Source organism: Ovis canadensis, chromosome 21 (genome assembly GCF_042477335.2).
Source record: "Ovis canadensis isolate MfBH-ARS-UI-01 breed Bighorn chromosome 21, ARS-UI_OviCan_v2, whole genome shotgun sequence".
NCBI classification, from domain to species: Eukaryota; Metazoa; Chordata; class Mammalia; order Artiodactyla; family Bovidae; genus Ovis; species Ovis canadensis.
This window is the reverse complement of record NC_091265.1, coordinates 57,708,989-57,729,740: the sequence shown is the minus strand read 5'-3', so window position 1 is coordinate 57,729,740 and position 20,752 is coordinate 57,708,989. Positions and strand designations below refer to the sequence as shown.

Sequence of the window (20,752 nt, the reverse complement as noted above, 5' to 3'; positions counted from 1 at the left end):
TTGTTAAAAATATGAAAAGAGAAAATTGCAAAGAAATAATCACTTAAAAACCCACCATTAAAAGGCCACCACTTCATGTACACAATGCTATATTTAAAATGGATAACCAACAAGGACCTACTGTATAGCACATGGAACTCTGCTCAATGTTATGTGGCCACCTGGATGGAAGGGGGGTTTGGGGGAGAATGGATACATGTATTTGTATGACTGAGTCCCTTGTCTGTTCACCTGAAATGATCTCAACACTATTAATTGGCTATACCCCAATACAAAACAAAAAGTTCCCAAAAAGTCACCATTGTTATCATTTCAGTGAATATATTTCCAAAGAGCACATAATCTTTCAATTTGCCAGTGATTTACGATGTCAAAGTATCATATATAAAGAAATATATATGTATGTATATGAATTTGTTTAACTTGGGGTTACATCTGCTACACTGATTTTTGTAAATCTATTTATAATTCACCATATGCCACTCCATACATAACAATCTGTTTGACTTCAAGGTATAAAGATGTCAAAATTAAATATTGCTTTGCTTACTTTGTTTTCTGCTTGATAATTTGAAATATTAATGAAAGAAGGAAAGAAACCTGATCAGTTAAGAAAACTAATGATCAATCTTTTCATATCCTCAAGTATAATCAAATCTGTAATTGCTTATGTTCTTAGTTGATTCTTTGAGTAAATATTTTAGCTCCTATTTTGACATATATCTTATGTCCGAATGTTGAGTTGTGATGAGTGTTCTGAAGAAAAAGAAAGAGGGGGAAGTGGGAGGAAACGTGGCATCTATAACGTCTTTACATGAAGGAATTTGTTAAAACGGTAATATGAAGTCCCGTGCTGTGCATGCCAGGTTGCTTCAGTCATGTCCGACTCTTTGCGACCCTATGAACTGTAGCCCACCAGGTTCCTCTGTCCGTGTTATTTCCCGGGCAAGAATACTGGAGTGGGTTGCCACGCCCTCCTCCAGGGGATCTTCCCAACCCAGGGATCGAACCGTGTCTCCTACGTCTCCTGAATTGGCAGGCAGTTTCTTTACCACTAGCGCCACCTGCTGCTGCTGCTGCTGCTGCTGCTGCTGCTGCTGCTGCTGCTGCTGCTGCTGCTGCTGCTGCTGCTGCTGCTGCTGCTGCTGCTGCTGCTGCTGCTGCTGCTGCTGCTGCTGCTGCTGCTGCTGCTGCTGCTGCTGCTGCTGCTGCTGCGTCGCTTCAGTCGCGTCCGACTCTGTGCCACCCCGTAGACGGCAGCCCACCAGGCTCCCCCATCCCTGGGATTCTCCAGGCAAGAACACTGGAGCGGGCTGCCATTTCTGGGAAGCCCCATATTAAGTCCCATTCCATACTAATTCCATCTGAACAAGTTTTCTCCTTGGACGTGAGCACTGTTGTCTTCTCTCATCCTTGTAAGTTGCTCGGTACTTTAACTGCAGCCCACTAAGTCCCATTACTAGACTCGCCATGGAAAGTGACCTCAACCAAGATTAGCCCTGGTTACCGACGCTACCTTCCACTGCTACATAGTTTAATATATTTTCACTTGTTCAGGAGTTTTGTACATTTTAATTTTTATTGGGAAAGAGGGGTCCTAATTTTGAAGATTTTATTAATTACTCTGAAAATATTTTCTCAGGTAAAGAGGTACATAAGAGCACAACAGGCATAAAATAATAGGATTTTTGCGTGATTTTTCAGGCAATGTTTTAAATTATTCTGCTTGTATACATCAACCAGCCATGTCCTAATTACATGATGTTCCTCTATTTCTGAATCGTTTTCCCTGTTAATAATTTATTAGTAAGTTCAAAACTTTTTCCAACTACTGCCTCAAAATATTGGATTGTGCAAGGATTACACGTTCCCTCAAGTTATGTGTTTATGTGCAAAGTAATGCCATAATTGTAAATGAGATTCATTTTTCCAGTATATTTTCTTGCTAGTTTCTAGATATAAAGGGAAAACCCCAGGTTTTTTTTTCCTTCATATTTTTCTTTTCCTCACCAGTCAACTTATGAAAGCACCTTAAAATTTTGTCACTTTTATGTAGCAGTCTTTCTCATTTACTTCTCTTGAGAGTTTTTTGCTGGAAAAGCAAAACAGAAACAACCAATCAACCAAGCAATCAGCAAATAAAAACAAGAAAAATAATAAGTCTGTGTGCTCTCCATGCACACTGATCCTCTCACATCATCTTTTTTTAGATTCAGTAAAATATATGGGACTGACACTCACGCTGGAAAAGGCTGTGTGGACTCTGCAGACCCAAGAAGACAGTTTTGAAAGTTGCTGCTCTCACTTGGTCTCTTTTTTTTTTTTTTTTTTTTTAGTTTTTTATTTTTTAAATTTTAAAATCTTTAATTCTTACATGCATTTCACTTGGTCTCTTTAAATCATGGCCAATGACACCTTTGCAAAATCAAGAAGTGGACTGAAAATCTTAAGGGATTTCCCATATGTTATGCATTTAATTGCATCCATGCTAAAATTTCATATATTGAAGTAGCTCAATATTTAACACTCAGAATCTTAGGAAGATTTCCAAATGTGAAATGTGGCTGTTGTCAATATGATTAATTAAGATGAGGTCATACTGGAGTAAGATTGGTTACTTATCCAATAGGCTAGTGTCCTCATGTAAAGGGAACGTTAAGACCAGCAGGCGTGCCAGGGAGATCCGTGTGTAGATTGGAATATGCTGCCACAAGCCAAGGGACTATTAATACCAGAAGTCAGGAGAGACCTGGAACAGATCTTCCCTAGAAGTTTCAGAGGAAGCATGGCCCTACCAACAACTTGAGCTCAGAATTCCACGCTCCAGAACCATGCAATAATAAATGTCTGTTAAATAACTCAGTTTGTGGAACTTTATTACAGAAGCTCTAGGTGACTAATATACCATTTTTCTTATTTAAAAGTATCTTTTACCAGTTTCTTATTTTCCCTATCCTCAATATTTTCATTACTTATGGCTGCAAAATTGCCTAATGTTACAGGTACCAACACAAGATTTATCTCTCTAATATATTTTCAAAGAGAGACGTTAACACTTATGGATCTGAGGACCGTGAAACACCATCAGAAATGTGTGTGTCTCATGAAGGCAGGTAGGATGTTCCCTCACAATAGAGCTAATTATTGGCTCTTCAGCACTAAAGCTACCATTGAGAACAGGGCAGAGGGGATCTCTGCAGTCTAGACTGGATCTCACAGTGGATAGAAATGATGTTGCCATTCATGAAGGCAATGGCCCGAGATGGGAGGATCCCAGGCAAGGCTCAGCCTCCCCAGTGATCCGAGGGACCCACTCGGCATGTTGCATTTCTCACCCACAGATCCAAAGCACACAGTCCCTCCCGGGGGTGGTAGCAGGTTACTCACTTATTTTCCACATCCTGTACGGTGTCAAGCAGAGGAATATTTCTAGTTTCAGGTAGAATAAGGATGAGAAGACCAGCAAGGACAGGACACACTCCATAGATGATCCAGGACAGAGTGGATAGATACACCACCAGGGTCATCAGCAGGGGAGCCAGTGCTGCCCCACACCTACTAGCCATCATATTTAATCCTGAAGCTTTTGCTCTGAAGGGTAAAAGAGAAAAATGCATAATAATTCAGTAAAAAAAAATTCCCATACATGTAATTTAGGATCTACTACTTTGACATTATGCATGTTAAGTTGCTTCAGTTGTGTCCGACTCTTTGCTACCCTAGGGGCTGTAGCCTGCCAGGCTTCTCTGTCCATGAGATTCTCCAGGCAAGAATACTGGAGTGGGTTGCCATGCCCTCCTCCAGGGGATCTTCCTGACTCAGGGATCGAACTCGCATCTTCCGCGGTTCTTGCATTGCAGGCAGATTCTCTACTGCTGAGCCACCAGGGCAGCCCACTTTGACATGTAATGGTAGACATAAAACACAGTTATTACATACATGAGCTTGATGAAAGACGCTTGTTTTTGAGATTTGTTCTGCGATTCTAGCTTTGTCAGGATCAAATTGTGTCAAAACCCATTTCCATCATTTTAAACAGTATGTTAATGCATTGCAACTACCAAGACAAGTGGTCCAAAAGGTTAATGAGGCAGACACTGAAGTACTGCTTAACACAGTACATGGCATGCAGTCCATTTTTTCAATAAACTTTGGGTAATTGTTGTTAGTACGTTGTTACTATTATGATTACAAATGAATGCTTTCTAGTTAACAGATCTTATCTTGATTATTCCTGATCAATTACCTGGGCAAGTCCTATTTGGGGCCCTGGCAGAGCATCCACAAAGTATTTTACCTGAGGAGAGTGGGCATGAATTCAGAGTTATGGACAGAATTGCTGGAGACAGCGGCAGCAACACAGCCCATTCCCACACTTGCCAAAGTCAAACGTAGGGTCTGCATTTCTGGAGACACAAAGAGCGGGGAAACTAAGAAATCTGCATTGAAGGAATCAGCATCCACCCAGTTCAGTCAGGAAAAAAAAGCCTTATAGGCTAATTGCATTTTTGAAATATATTGTAGAAAACTATACAATGGCAGGGAGCGTAGAACAGCTAACAATGTGAAAAATGTAACATTATCAACATAGGTGGTTAAAAGTACATGAAACTATATGAATTAATTATAGTAACCCTCTGTGCATAGCTGAACTTTGCCGAAGAATCAGAAGAAAAGGTGAGTCTGGTGGAAATTTGCTTTTACTTATTCTGTCCAGTACTCGCTATATCCTTATTGTAGAAGGTAGAACTGTCATGTAGATGATTGCTGAGTCTAAGACTCAGCTCTAACCTGGAAGACCTTACAATTCAAGTGCAGGATTTCCTGGTTTTCCTGGAATTAGGAGGTCTTAGCAGTGTGGGATTTTCACTGAAAAAAAAGGGCGGGGGGGAAGTTCCAGGGAAACCTAAAAGACTCAGTCAACCTAGAGCAGATGCAGCCTTGACATGGGGTAAGTATGACACTAGGCAGTAATAAAACAGGCCTGCTCTGTGAGTGGACAGGCTGGAGAGGAGCCAGATCTGCATCACTGTTAGACACGAGGAACCAAGAGTGGAAACTTCTATTTGGAGGGGAACAAAATGTCAGGATTTGGGAACAAATGAAGAAACGTTCAGGGAATCTGTATTCTACACAGTATGAAAGGAAATCTAATTATAGCATTATAGATTGGACAGAACTCTCTTGTAAGAGAGTGATCAGGCATTACTAATGATATTCTGAGGAGCAAAGTCTACTCATCTCTAAGGCTGTGAAGCACATTCCTGCCTTGTGCAATGTGAATCACTGTGCCCACTAAGGTTCTCCTAATTGTTACATAGGTTTCCCTGGTGGCTCAGCGGTAAGGAATCCACCTGTGATGCAGGAGACTTGAGTTCGATCCCTGAGTCAGGAAGATCCCCTAGAGAAGGAAACGGCAACCCCGTCCAGTATTCTTGCTTGGGAAATCCCTCGGACAGAGGGGCCTGGAGGGCTACAGTCCAAGGGTTTGCAAAGTGTCAGACACAACTTAGCGACTAAACAACCACGAGTCGTTACATAGCATCATTCTGTTAACTTATAAAGTAATCTAACAGGAAATGGACAAGAATTTTAATCTGCTTAAATTCTGGTTCCAACTGTACAGACATTCACTTTATACAAAAGAGGAATTCTTTTCATTACCTGGGAGACGCTCATAAGCAAAAGCTGTAGTCATGATGACTTAACATCACACTCACATGTGAAACATAGAGATGAGGAACTAGGTCAGTCATCAAAGCTGGTAATGAAGAGCGCTGACAGAGGGAGTGACCATCATATGTCCTCACCTGGGACATAACTGCAAGGCCTCACCCCTCCATGCTTGTTTTTAAAAGTGAGAATGGGCGATGTCCTATGTCACTTCAGTCACGTTCAACTTTTTGCAACCCTATGGAATGTAGCCCGCCAGGCTCCTCATTCCATGAGGATTCTCCATGCTCTCCACTAGGGGATCTTCCCAAACCAGGGATCGAACCTGCATCTCCTATGTCTCCCACATTAACAGGCAGTTTTTTTGTTGTTTTTTTTTTTTTACCACTAGTGCCACCTGGGAAGTCCCAAGTGGGTGAAGGGCAAGTGAACAAATGCTCTCCTAGAGGAACTGTTCAGAATAAATGGTGCCAGTTTCCGAATACGTCCAAAATATGAGGAAGGTGAAGATATGCCAGAGCTGTGCTTACGGACCTTTGGCTCTTTCTCCCAAAAACCTAGTAGCAGGACTTCTAACGTTAGTGGGAATACTTAGTAAGCCAGTATTGGGACTTCTGTTTATTCCTAGCTTTGGACAAGTAGGGCTAATACAATCCCTGAAGGACATGAAAAAAAAAAACACTTCCATTTCCCCAAATCCCAGTCTTCTCTCACCTCGGGGCATGAACATGTTGGCCAAAATGGAAAGTCCCACAAGGAACATGAAAAGCATCTGGGTTAGTCGACGGCCCGTGTGATTCAGTACTTGGAGTGAAAGACATCGAGCTGAGATAGTGAGAGCTCCAAAGATTACCTGGAACAGGAATATATTGCTCCCGAAGAGCTGTAGATTCATAAAGATGCCAAAATAGGGTACTGTGTTTGCAAATCTGTAATGAGCAAAAGGGGAGAGGCACAAGCCGTAAGATTAGAACTCAGGGCTGCAGCTGATGATTATGTTGACCCAGGCAGCCAATGGTCAAGGTTGAAAAAAGACACAGTCTTGATTTGTATAATACCTCCTTTTAAGGTCATAATTTTCAGTTAATGTGAACAATTACATGACAATATCTAAGTGGTAAAAGAATCCACTAGGCAATGCAGAAGACACAAGACATAAGGGTTCAAGCCCTGGGTTGGAAAGATCCCCTAGAGGAAGAAATGGCAACCCATTCCAGTACTCTTGCCTGTGAAATCCCGCGGACAGAGGAGCCTGATGGGCTACAGTTCATGGGGTCGCAAAAGAGTCTGATATTCCATTATAGGTTAATACGGATTATTGAGTAGAGTTCCTTGTGCTATACAGTAGGTCATTGTTGATTATCTATGTTATATGTAGCAGTGTGTATGTTAATCTCAAACTCCTAATTTACCCCTTCCCATACCTTTCCCCTTTGATAACCATACATTTGTTTTCTATGCTTGTGAGTCTAATTTTTGTTTTGTAAATGAGTTCATATGCATCCGTTTTTTAGATCTCACAAATAAGTGACATCATGATGCTTGTCTTTGACTTACTTTACTTAGTGTGGTAATCTCTAGGTCCATCCACGTTGCTACAAATATGTACATGCACATACCACATCGTCTCTATCCATTTGTCAATGGACACTTAGGTTGCTTCCATGTCTTAATTATTATAAGTAGTGCTGCCGTGAACTTTGGGATGCATGCATCTTTTCAAATTAGACCTTTGTTTGGATACATGCCCAGGAGTGAGATTGCTAGATCATATGGTAACTCTACCTTCAGTTTTTTAAGTAGCCTCCATACTGTTCTCTACAGTGTCTGCACCGATTTATAATCCCATCAGCATTGTAGGAGGTTTCCCTTTTCTCCACACCCTCTCCAGCATTTATTATTTGTAGACTTTTTGATGATGAACATTATGGCTGGTGTGAGGCAATACCTCATTGTAGCTTTGGTTTGCATTTCTCTAACAATTAGCAAAGATGAGCATCTTTTAATGTGGCTGTTGGCTATCTACGTGTCTTCTTTGGAAAACTGTATATTTAAATCTTCTGCTCATTTTTCAATTGGATTGTTTGGTTTTTTATATTAAGATGTAAGAGTTATTTGTCTGTTTTGAAAATTAATCCCCTGTTGTTACATCATTTGCAAATATTTTCTTCTATTCTGTAGGCTGTCTTTTCATTTTATATATAGTTTCCTTTGCAATACAAAACATAAGTTTAATCCATCCCGTTTGTCTATTTTTCTAACTCTTCATTTTATTATCAGTTCCATGTGAGTCTTTCATAATCCTTCAACTACCTCCAAAAATAGCAATTACTTGGTATGTTTTCTTCACCTTTTATCCCCAAATCAGTGCCTCCCTCTCACAACAGTGCTATAACCTTTGAAATAAACAGATTTATGTCCCCTCTCTTTGAATGTCATCATGCGCTGTGTGAAGCCCACCTCGCAAATGACAGGAGACAGATCCTTTAACGCAGGTTGGGTGTACGAAACAAGTGAAACACAGTTGTTTTGGTCTGTGCTGCCTCCAGCTGCCCCTGCATGGTTGCTCTCAAACCCTTTAGCAACAACAAACACGAATCACTTGCCAATATAGTGCCAGGTATTGTGACGAGCGTTGGCAACCGATAGGATAGAAGAGATATGCCCCTTTTCTTTGTAGGGGTAGCATATTGCATATGTAATCACGGGTGTGAATGTGATATGAAGGAGGATGTAGGGAGTTAAGGGAGACTCCAGGAAATTAAATGGCAACAATGAAAATTTGAAAAGGAGGCCGTGGAGGCGGGCAGGGCATCCATTATCGTATGCAGCCTACAGGAAGTGAACTAAAGGAACTAGTCGCGCAGTGGGCAAAGCCTCTTTTCATGAGATGGCCATGAAAGGCCAGGGAACTGAGCTTGCATTCTCAGCTAGCTGCCCTTGTTAGAAAAGGCTTTGTGTATCTCAAGGAGAAGATAGGTATCAGTTTATTCCTTCCCTCCAACCCAATAACCACCTCCTCTTCCCTGCTCACTTCCACGCTCAGGGTTGTTTCAGCATTCTTCACTCCATTTCTGTGTGCAACTGTTCGAAGTCCCTTTAAGTCCTCGTCTGGCTTATTGGTGATAATCAGCCACCGAGCAGATTCCACCAGCCACCTGACGAAAGGTGAGCACACAAGTGCAGCCAGCTCTCTCTTGTGATATGTCATATGATTATTGACAACACATGCATTGTGCCTTCCATCCAAAATCCGCCGCTTCACTTGTTGGGTTAGGGATAGAAATTCCAGATCTGTTTCACAAACACTAGGAGAATATGAGAGTGACCACTTCCTGCAGTGCACTTAAAAGCTGTACTACTAGTAAGGGACGCAGACCTGGAGTTAAATTGCCTCTGCTTATTCATCAGGAGAATTTACAGAAAACTTCTGAAGTTTAAGTTTATCCCTGATATGCATAATTTCCTTCCAAACCTTGCCATGGGATCTAGCAACTTTGTGCACATAGTATATATTTACAGTATATATTCTTTTTGAAAAGAAGCCCCAGATATGTCAGCATAAAGCCTAACAGTGATTGCAGGTACTCCTGCCACTACTAGCTATGTTGATAACTAATGACCCAATTAATAATACCAATTAATAACTAACTAATTCTTTATATCTGCCTCAGTTTTCTCATCAATAAAATGGAGCAGAACTGTCAGCTTCCTTATAGGGTTGTTATGAATATGGAGTAACAAAAAGAATGAGTCTGTATAGCACATGGAACTCTGCTCAATTTTATGTGACAGCATGGATGGGAGGGGAGTTTGGGAGAAAATTGATATGTATGGCTGAGTTCCTTCACTGTTCACCTGGAACTATCACAACATTGTTTGTTAATTTGCTATTCCCCAATACAAACTAAAAAATTTAAAAATAATAAATAAATAAAATGGCATCATAAAAAAACAATGAGTCTGACATGGATCACATTCCCTTTCTCCCTGAACTCACACCTCTATATAAAATCTGTAGTCATCTCTCTGTGATCTCCTCAATTTAATTCTCCCTAGGCTGATTTTACGGAGAAGGCAATGGCACCCCACTCCAGTACTCTTGCCTGAAAAGTCCCATGGATGGAGGAGCCTGGTGGGCTGCAGTCCATGGGGTCGCGAAGAGTCAGACACGACTGAGCGACTTCACTTTCACTTTTCACTTTCATGCATTGGAGAAGGAAATGGCAACCCACTCCAATGTTCTTGCCTGGAGAATCCCAGGGACGGGGGAGCCTGGTGAGCTGCCATCTATGGGGTTGCACAGAGTCGGACACTACTGAAGCGACTTAGCAGTAGCAGTAGTAGACTGATTTTAAGTGCGGGGGTCAAGTTATCCATAAATAAATGTTTGTTAAAATTATTCAAGGGACTGGTGAACACATGATGTAAATCACCCAACCTGCATGCCAATTATTAGTACTGGAGAAAGAACATGGCTATTTTGTCAGATTATTCTATGAATAAGGTTGTTTCATCTTCCCTGTATTCAATTCACCTACAACAATGAAAATCATAGAAATTTTTACATAACCTGGTTCATTCCAAAACCAAAAAACAAAAAAAAGAATTAAATTTACTTCTTTTCAAAATATTTGAGTCTATATTTTATATTAAAAAAATCATGTCAGAATAACCCTCCAACCACTATACTAAGTAAGCCTATGAAGAAAGATGGCAGAAAATACCTAGAACTCCCAGGAGAAGGGTCACTGTTAGTCAATGTTCTATTTCACAAATTGCACAGAGTAACAGATGATATACAAGAGTTTTAAGTTCAAACAATAAAAAAGGGTCTAAGGAATTTAAAAATGAATATATTCAGATACAATATGCATTTTCATCCCAGGTTCCCATAAGAGAGTGAGAGAGGAGGCTCATACCTTGAGGAGAGAAAGAAGGCAAAGAAAGGTACAGACACCACCAGCTGCAGGGTGCGCCACTCTCGAAAGACAAAAGCCAGTCCTCCCAGCATCACCTGTCCAATACTAAGCACACAGGATACCAGTGTTACTACCATGACTTTTGACTGGGACCTTACCCACTCTACAACTGAAAGAAAATCCAAGTGGGATATTATTGTCAGGTAAGCGTGAAATTTCAAGGCCAACTTTCAGACTTGGAAAATGGAGAAGACTAAAACTGTTGACTTACTGAGCATACTGTTATTTGACACAAAGGCCACGGCAGAACAGCCTGACCAGAAGCGTAGCAAGCAGTAAATGAGGAAGGTGGGAGCAAAGGCTGAGCAGGTCCCAGAGATGGCGAGCTGGAGCAAACAGCACCTGAGAATCAACTTCCGCCCAAACCTAAGAAACAGAGATTAGACTGTGAGCGCAGTAGCAACCTGCGGTAAAAACAAAGCCTACTCTGAAATTTAGAGCATTTTTTTTCATGTTCATAATGGTTCATAATGGTTTTGTTTATGATTTGGTTTTTTATTTTACTAATTTTTTACATTGTTTATTGGGAGATCATTGCTTTACAATACTGTGCTGGTTTCTGCCATACATCAGCATGAATCAGCCACAGTCATACACATGTCCCCTCCCTCTGGAGCCTCCCTCCCATCTCCCACCCCATCCCACCCCTCTAGGTTGTCACAAAGCACTGGGTTGAGCTCCCTGTGTCACACAGCAAATTCCCACTGGTTCTCTCTTTTACATATGGTAATATATATGTTTTCAGGCTACTCTCTCAATTCATCCCACCCGTTCCTTCCTCCACTGTGTCCACAGTCCACTCTCTATGTCTGTGTCTCCATTGCTACCCTGCAAATAGGTTTATCAGTACTGTCTTTCTAGATTCCAAGTGATTCTTTGTACCTGAAAGCTTGAAAACTCAGAAGCTAAATCAACAGTGGAGATCTCCTCAAAGTAGCACTCCTTGTCAGCAATATGCATTAAGAGTTTCAAAACTTTATCCTCTAATCACTTGGACTTTGACACCAAGTGATATATCGTATAAAACAAATTACAGTGTTGGAAACTGTAATATACTATAAGCTCCCGTTTTACTAACATATGTATTTAGCATGGTAGAGAGTCTGTACGGCGTCCAGAACACGAGAGCTAAAAGTGTACTTGGGTCTCTAGGACCAGACAGGCGAGGTTAAACTGATGCAGATCAGTGGATCAATATTCAAAGTTGTTGAAGGTTTATGTAAGGGTCAGTCTTTGTTGAATCTGAGTTTATAGGCCTCAAGCAATGTACTTTATCTAGAACAGAATATGAAGTGAAAGTGTTAGTCATTCAGTTGTGTTAGACTCTTTGCGACCCCATAGACTGTAGCCCATGAGGCTCCTCTGTTCATGGAATTCTCCCAGCAGGAATACTGAAGTGGGTAGCCATTCCCTTTTCCAGGGGAGAACAGAATATAAGACCACCATAACCCTGGGAAAAGATCTGGATGGTGCAGTAAAAGGATATGGAGATTACCATCCCCCATTAACACATCAAATACATCTACAGGACTTCCTTGGTGGTGCAGTGGATAAGAATCCACCTGCCAGTGCAGGGGGACAAGGGTTCGATCCCTACCTAGTCCAGGAAGACTCCACATGCCATGGAGCAACTAAGCTCATGCGCTGTAGCTACTGAAGCCCATGGGCCTAGAGCCTGTGCTCTGCAACAAGGGAAGTCACTGCGATGAGAAGCCTGAGCACCACAGTAAAGAGTAGCCCCCACTCCCCGCAAATAGAGAAAGCCCACATGCAGCAACAAAGACACAACACAGCCAAAAAAAATTTTTTTAATTAAAAAAAAAATCTATATATGGAAACATTCTCACTGAAACTAACTGGAAACTGGCAGAATGACTTATGTAAACCAATGATGTAAGATACACGTGTAATCAGGTAGGAAGGAAAGAAACACAATCAGGTTCAGACTTGCACTCCAGGAGAGGACTCAGAGGAAAAGGGAGAGGCCGTAGGAGGACACCTACCCTGGGGACTGAGCAGGTCAGGCCACAGATTGGGAGTCCAGTCCTGGGGCATATGTGAAAGAAGCAATCCCCTGTGGCTGGTAGCAGGACTTGTTGTTCAGTCTTTCAATCATGTCCGACTCTTTGTGACCCCGTGGACTGCAGCTTGCCAGGCTTCCCTGTCCGTCGCTATCTCCCAGAGTTTGCTCAAACTCATGCCCATTGAGTTGGTAATGTCATCCAACCATCTCAGCCTCTGCCACCCCTTCTCCTGTCTTCACTCTTTCCTAGCATCAGGGTCTTTTCCAATAAGTCAGCCCTTCGCATCAGGTGGCCAAAGGATTGGAGCTTCTGATTCAGCATCAGTCCTTCCAAAGAATATTCAGGGTTGATTTCCTTTAGGATTGCCTGATCTCCTTGGACTGCTGGGAATAACTGAAGGGCTGTGGGGAGCCTGGACTCAGCTCGTGGAAGCACATGTGTGCTTGCTAGCATCCACAGCAGGGCATAGAGAGAGATTCCCTAGAGGCTGCCAGGCTTCCCGCTGCTGCCTTGCTGCACATCCCAGCTCTGAGGGAACTCTCCCATCCCACTCAACCCACACCACAGCGCTGCACTGGATCCGGGGTACCCACAACCAGGATAAAGACTTGACCATGGGACACAGAGGCAACCTGGTCCCAGGGAAGAGCCTGGGTAGGGTGGAGCAGCCATTTTTGACACTTACTCAGGCGACACCTCAGAGACCTCCCAGATCCCTGACAGCAGCCGCTCCCGACAGCTAACCACCCGATACCTGCTGAGAGTCCTCACAGGCCACGGCAGCCCTGTGGAGCTGTTCTACAACAGAATGGGGGTCGCAGAGGGTAAAAGCCCACTAGAAAAGGCAAATATATATTAAGGGCTGAGGATTTACTGCTTAAATAGGCCAGTACATAGATTCCAAGATGAAACAAAACTGTAACAGCTATTATAGACATAAGAAACAGAGCATAAACACAAAGATTTAAAATACAGCATCAAAAATACAAAACGTGGATGAGGTGGGGTTTTAAAAGGCAGAACTTTTAGAATGTGTCTGAACTTAAATGACTACCAGTTTAAAACAAGCGTGAGTCTGTGCCCACTTCAGTTCAGTTCAGTCGCTCAGTCGTGTCCGACTCTTTCGACCCCATGAATCACAGCACACCAGGCCTCCCTGTCCATCACCAACTCCCAGAGTCCACCCAAACTCACGTCCATCGAGTCAGTGATGCCATCCAGCCATCTCATCCTCCGTCGTCCCCTTCTCCTCCTGCCCCCAACCCCTCCCAGAAGCAGAGTCTTTTCCAATGAGTCAACTCTTTGCATGAGGTGGCCAAAGTATTGGAGTTTCAGCTTCAGTATCAGTCCTTCCAATGAACACCCAGGATTGATCCACTTTAGAATGGACTGCTTGGATCTCCTTGCAGTCCAAGGGACTCTCAAGAGTCTTCTCCAACATCACAGTTCAAAAGCATCAATTCTTCAGCGCTCAGCTTTCTTCACAGTCCAACTCTCACATCCATACATGACCACTGGAAAAACCATAGCCTTGACCAGATGGACCTTTGTTGGCAAAGTAATGTCTCTGCTTTTTAATATGCTATCTAGGTTGGTCATAACTTTCCTTCCAAGGAGTAAGCGTCTTTTAATTTCCTGGCTGCAGTCACCATCTGCAGTGATTTTGGAGCCCAGAATATAAAGTCTGACACTGTTTCCACAGTCATGTCCAACTCTTTGCAACACCATGGACTGTAGCCCACCAGGCTCCTCTGTCCATGGAATTTCCCAGGTAAAAATTTTTCCCAGGAGTGGGTTGCCATTTCCTGCTCCAGGGTATCTTCTCAACTCAGGGACTGAACCCGCCTCTCCTGCGTCTCCTGCATTGGCAGGCAGATTCTTTACTGCTGAGCCATCTTGGAAGCCCTTAAAACAAGTAGATAAAGTCATACATTAATTTGGCCACCTGATGCAAACAGCTGACTCATTGGAAAAGACCCTGATGCTGGGAAAGATTGAAGACAGGAGGACAAAGGGATGACAGAGGATGAGATGGCTGGATGGCATCACTGACTCAATGGACATGAGTTTGAGCAAGCTCTGGGAGTTGGTGATGGATAGGGAAGCCTGGTGTGCTGCTGTCCATGGGGTAGCAAAGAGTCGGACATGACTGAGCAACTGACCAACAACTATAAATTTAACCAAGGAGATGAAATAGATCTGGACACTAAAAACAAGACTTTGATGAAAGAACTTGAAGAAGATACAAATAAATGGAAAAATAACCCATATTCATGGACTGGAAAATTAGTATTGTCAAAATGTACATACTACACAAAGTCATCTATATATTGGTTGGTGGTGGTTTAGTTGCTAAGTTGTGTCTGATTCTTGCGACATCACCAACTGTAGCCCTCCAAGCTCCTCTGTCCACGGGATTCTCCAGGCAAGAATACTGGAGTGGATTGCCATTTCCTTCTCTAGGATTCCAATTCAGGAGTCGAAACTGGGTCTCCTGCACTGCAGGTAGATTCTTTACCAACTGAGCTACAAAGGAAGCCCCATCTACAATTATGCCATCCTTATTAAAATTCCAATGACATTTTTCACAGAAATGGGAAAAACTATCCTAAAATCTATATGAAATCACAAACGACCCCCAAAAGCAAAGTCAATCCTGACAAAGAACCAATCTAGAAACATCCTACTTTCTGATTTCAAACTATACTACAAAACAATAGGGATCAAAGTGGTATGGTACTGACATTAAGAAAGATACATAAACCAACAGAAAGAACCAAGATTCATGAAATTAACCCTGGATATATATTATTTGATAAAGAAACCAATAATATTAAAGAGCAGACAATAAAATTTTTCAATAATAATATTGGGAAAATGAAATAACAGGCAGGAGTATGAATTTGCACTCTACTGACAATATTCCAGAAAATTCACCCAAAATGGGTTAAAGACTTAAGCATTAGCCCTGAAACAATAAAAATCCTAGGAAAAAACTCCCTGACATCAGTCTTAACAATGACTTTTTAATATAATAGCTACCCAAACAGGCATGAAGGTATATATCATCGTGGTTTAGATTTGTAGTTCCTTGATAATGTGAAATTAAGCACATTTTCATCTTCTTGTTAACAATTTCCATGTCTTCTATGGAGGAACACCTATTGAATTCCTTTGCCATTTTTGAGTAGGTTATTTGTGAGTTTTTTCTATCAGTTGCAGCAGTCCCCTAAATGTTTTGGATATTAAATCTATCAGATATTAGGCTAGCAAATATTTTTGCCATTCTGTAGGTTTCCATTTCTTTTTGTTGATCATTTGCTTTGCTATGAAGAAGTATTCTGGACATTGACCTTGGCCACAAAAGCACAGTCAATGAAAGCAAAATAAAGAATTGGGGATTATGTCAATCTATAATGCTTCTTCTTAGCTATAAGAAGCTTTTTGCCTGGGATTTCCCGGTGGTCCAGTGACTAAGACTCTGAGCTCCCAAAGCAGGGAGCCTGAGTTCGATTCCTGGGTGGGAAATTAGATTCCACATGCTGCAACTAAGACCCAGCACAGTTAAATAAATAAAAATTAAAAAAAAAAGAAGCTTTTTGCCTATGTTTAGTTCAAAATCTTTAGGTTAGTTATAAATCTCCCTTTTCTTCACCAAATTTTCTATTCTCGGCATCTGTCATAATCCCATTTCCTCACAGAAACTGAGAAAAACCTATTACCCTCTGTGCATCTAAGCTGATCAATTAGCATTTTATCACAAATCATTGTAAAGGGTTCAGTCATAAGACTGGTCAACATGAACACTCTGATAGTTTACAAATTACATTCAGGGTGATATATTCAGCATTCACAATTTTCACCTGGAAGGTTAAATATGTTAGGCTTATAGGTATGGGATAAAGGTTACTTAGAGTCTCCCATTTCACCTATGAAAGACTTGAGTACCTGGCTGCTGTGGTTCTCTTAATTTAGGATGGACAGTGCCAGGCACAGGATTAGCCAAAACACTCATACCAGAAATTATGACAACTTGAGGTCTATAGATTAATTTCCTTATATGATTTCAAATATTACCTCTAAAGAGTCTTTTCACAAGATCAAATGGCCAATTTATAGCCACGATTATTTCTTAATGCAATTCAGGGCCACCTCACTAAGCACCCAGGTTTTCTAGAAATGCCTTCTAATTACAGTGGGACACGTGAGGCATGCAAGGCACAACTTCCCAGCTGGCACCTGGGAACCTGCCTGCCAGTGCAGGAGACTTGAGAGACACCACTTCGATCCCTGGGTTGGGAAAATCCCCTAGAGGAGGAAATGGCAAACCCACTTCAGTATTCTTGCCTGGAGAATCCCATGGGCAGAGAAGCCTAGTAGGCTACAGTCCACAGGGTCACACAGAGTCAGACACGACTGAAGCAACTTAGCACACACACATGCATGCGAGGCACAGCAATCAAGGTGGGAACCCACAAGATTTTGGCTCACTGATTCCAGTGGGAACTTAACATGGAGGCCATGGCAAAGGCTGGCAATGCTGTTCTCTATATCTGTGTCTTGAAATAACTGACACTCCTGTCTTGAAGCAACTTCCTCTTGCTTCCGATAAGTAACTCTTCCTCATATTTCTAGATGAAGTATTACGATACCTCCCCTATAAACACTATTCTGAAATATCCTCCAGATCTTGTGGAGATGACATTTCTGTGTTCAGTACACAGAGCTCTGTGGCACCAAAATGACATCATCACAATGAGCTCATTCTAAATTTCCATCTATAGCTCCCTGGGAACCAAGGCAACCCTGCACAGTGTAAATTGGATATGCGAGGAATTCAAAAAGATTTCTTTATGAAGCAATCATAAACTGTGGGCAGCAGTGATCTGGAGAAACTCACTTGTCTGAGAGATGGCCATATATGAAGCTTCCCACCAGCACTCCAGCCATGAATAGGGATTGAACCATTGATTTCTGTGACTGATGATCACATACTAGGTCCCACTGGAAGCGAAGGAAATCAGCCCAGGGGAGCCTCACATGCTTGCATGCTCAGTCATGGACTGAGCAACCCCATGGACTGTAGCCAGCCAGGCTCCTCTGGGGGAATTTTCCAGGCAAGAATACTGGAGTGGGTTAGCCATTTCCTACTCAAGGGGATCTCCCTGACCCAGGGATTGAACCTGCATCTCTTGTATCCTCTGCATTGGCAGGCAGATTCTTTACCACTGCACCACCTGGGAAGCCCTGGAGTGTTCCACAGAATCTTATAATCCCTCAATAATCATCACTCTGATAGCCCTCAGTGAACACACTCTCTGGTTTCCTTTACCACCTTTACTCATCTGTATCATTCAAGTCACTTAAGCATGGTTTCCTCTGGAAATTCTCAAATAAATCTTCTAGATTACATAAAGATCAATCTTTCTATTCACTTAGCACAGCATACCTTGGTGGTTCTCAAACCTTGCCACACATTGTAAACATCGGGGGTGGGGGGCGGGCTTAATATACTGATGCCTGAATTTTACACTTAGAGTGAAATACACTCTGATTTGTTTCCCTGACAAGTAGCCAAAGTATTTTTTTACTTAATGCAAATGTTTCCAATTTGCAACTAGGCTGAGAACAAGTGACTAAGAATAATTTTTCACACATTGTATCAGGTACTTCCTTGTCTGATCATCTATCTTCACACTTGGTTTAAAGCTCTTCAGTACTAAAATTCATGTCTAGTTGGTTGATTTCACTGGTTCCCACTGAAATGTAAGTGCTTGGCAGTTAAAAAGATAAACAATCACCATTTGCTGAAAGATTGAAGGAGAGTTACTATCTACTCAGTAACTGAAGATTTGAGCCATGCTTATGAGAAGGTAACAGGCAGGAAGGCCAGGGGTCTCCAAACGGAGGAAATAGGCTGCAAGTGTCACACATTTTTTTTTAATCTCTCTCTTAAGCAGCAGGAGGAAACAAACTAGTGATATATTTTTTCCCCGTCTCTATACAAATTTAAAAAGAGTTTTCTCTTAAAATACTGTGTTGCCATAATGACACCTGGTTCCACCTGAGCTTAACTTTTCTCAAATCTTGAGCTAACCAATGCATTTTTCTTATGGAAATGTTTGTCTTAAGCTATGTTAATGTACTATGCATTTACCCTGGACTCTATCTTCCAGTCGGTTCCGCCTAGAAGCTCAGATTTAGGCTCAGAATCGACTTGACAAACCAGTATGTTATACTCAAACCAATGTTATATTCAGACATTGTTCTCCTAGTCTATGTAAATGAAACTTTTTGTATAATCTAATTTGCCTTTCTCCAAGATTCAAGTCAATCATTTTATGGCCCAGGATGACTCACCCGGTGCCAAGATTATCTCAAAATGCATCTTGTGGGTAAGGAGCCTGGTGCCATTCTCTGAGTTTTGAGACATTTTCTTTCTTTCATTAACAGACTGCTAGTAACTATATAACATCCAGCTAAAGACTAGCAGGGGGGTACTCTTTCTGTCCCCTTCTGATGTCTATGTCAGACGCTTTCTCTATCACTTTTATACTTTAATAAAACTCTATTACACAAAAGCTCTGAGTGATCAAGCCTCATCTGTGGCCCTGGATTGAATTCTTCTCCGGAGGCCAAGAACCCCAGCATCTTTCGTGGCTCAGCAACAACCTTTCACTTATTTTATGCTTTTCTAAACACCCAGACTTCTTTTCTAAAACACCCAGGGTAGACGCCAGGAGTTGGTGATGGACAGGGAGGCCTGGCGTGCTGTGCTTCATGGGGTCGCAAAGAGTCGGACACAACTGAGTGACTGAACTGAACTGACTGAAACACCCAGAACATATACTGACAAGAGGCAAATGGGGCCTTTACCTCAGTCACAATGGTGAAGGAGAACAGACTGTGGTCAAACACCCAGCCATCCACACAGGGCTCCGTGTCCAGGTCAGTCATGTTGGGGAAGGTCCCATTCAGGTGAAGGAGCTGCCACTGGGGATGGAGGAAGCAACGACATTTCTCTGGCTTGAAGTTTGAATCCAATGGGATGGAGATTCTCAGCAGGACATCAGGGCTGAGGATCCCAGTGTCATTACCAGAGACAGTGGCATTATCAAGAATGTGGACCTAGCAGCGATGACCAGGAACAGCTGCAGTGAAGTTCTCCAACAGTGAGTGACAGACTGCTATCATGTGAAAAGGAAAAGTTAAAGCCATCTGAAGGATCTGGAATTTCCCCAGGCCACCAACTTTATCCAGAAGCTCCTCAAAGGCCATTCTGGACAGGTAATCCTCAAGACGACACACAGTGACTTTAAGAATATAAGTTCAATGGAAGAAAAAATTTCCTTTCATGAATTCACACTGAGCCTATATAATATCACAACAGCTTCTCATAAATGGGCACCATCCCCTCACTACTGCAATAAAGAAGTGGAGACAGTTTCCCCAGTCCTTCTCAAATCACGAGGCATTATTCTTTTTAGTAAAGTCATAGAGAAAATAATTTACCAAAAATACTTCCAACTGTTGCCAGTGAACTCTGTTTAAAGGTTTACTCTTTGAACCTACTTATCCTCACTCTGTAAAGCCAGCACTGGACTTTGGCATGTACATGGTATCTAAATAATGTAAAAAAAAAAAAAAAAAAAAAAAGCCTGCTACACAGCTTTCAATCATTTCCAGAAGATGGAATTTGAGAGACACAGAAGTGAACTGCTCTGTGATGTTTTTTGCTCTGGGAAGAACAGAAAACAAGTACTTCTTGTATAGTACTGAATTTAGGTTAAAATCACTTTTAAAAACGTAATCCTTTGTTTTTAATTAAAGCAAAGCAGAATGTGTACAATTGCTACCTTTTGGTAACCAATACTGTGCTTCAGTTTAAATCACACCAAGAATTCATAATAATATTAGATTCCTTGAAATATATATACAAGAGAAAAGCAACTGTAAGCTCTATCAGAATCCATTTTCTCAGATTTCTTTATTCATTTACGGAATATATTAGAGGACCTTTTATGTGCTGGCAGTTAGAATCTTCATTATTTGTTATATCATTATGAATTTGGC

General features: G+C 41.7%; 1 pseudogene; it reads right to left on the bottom strand.

The window, feature by feature from the left end:
* Positions 1-304: 304 nt before the first annotated feature.
* Positions 305-19,957, bottom strand: LOC138426671 (solute carrier family 22 member 10-like; annotated as a pseudogene).
* Positions 19,958-20,752: the final 795 nt, after the last annotated feature.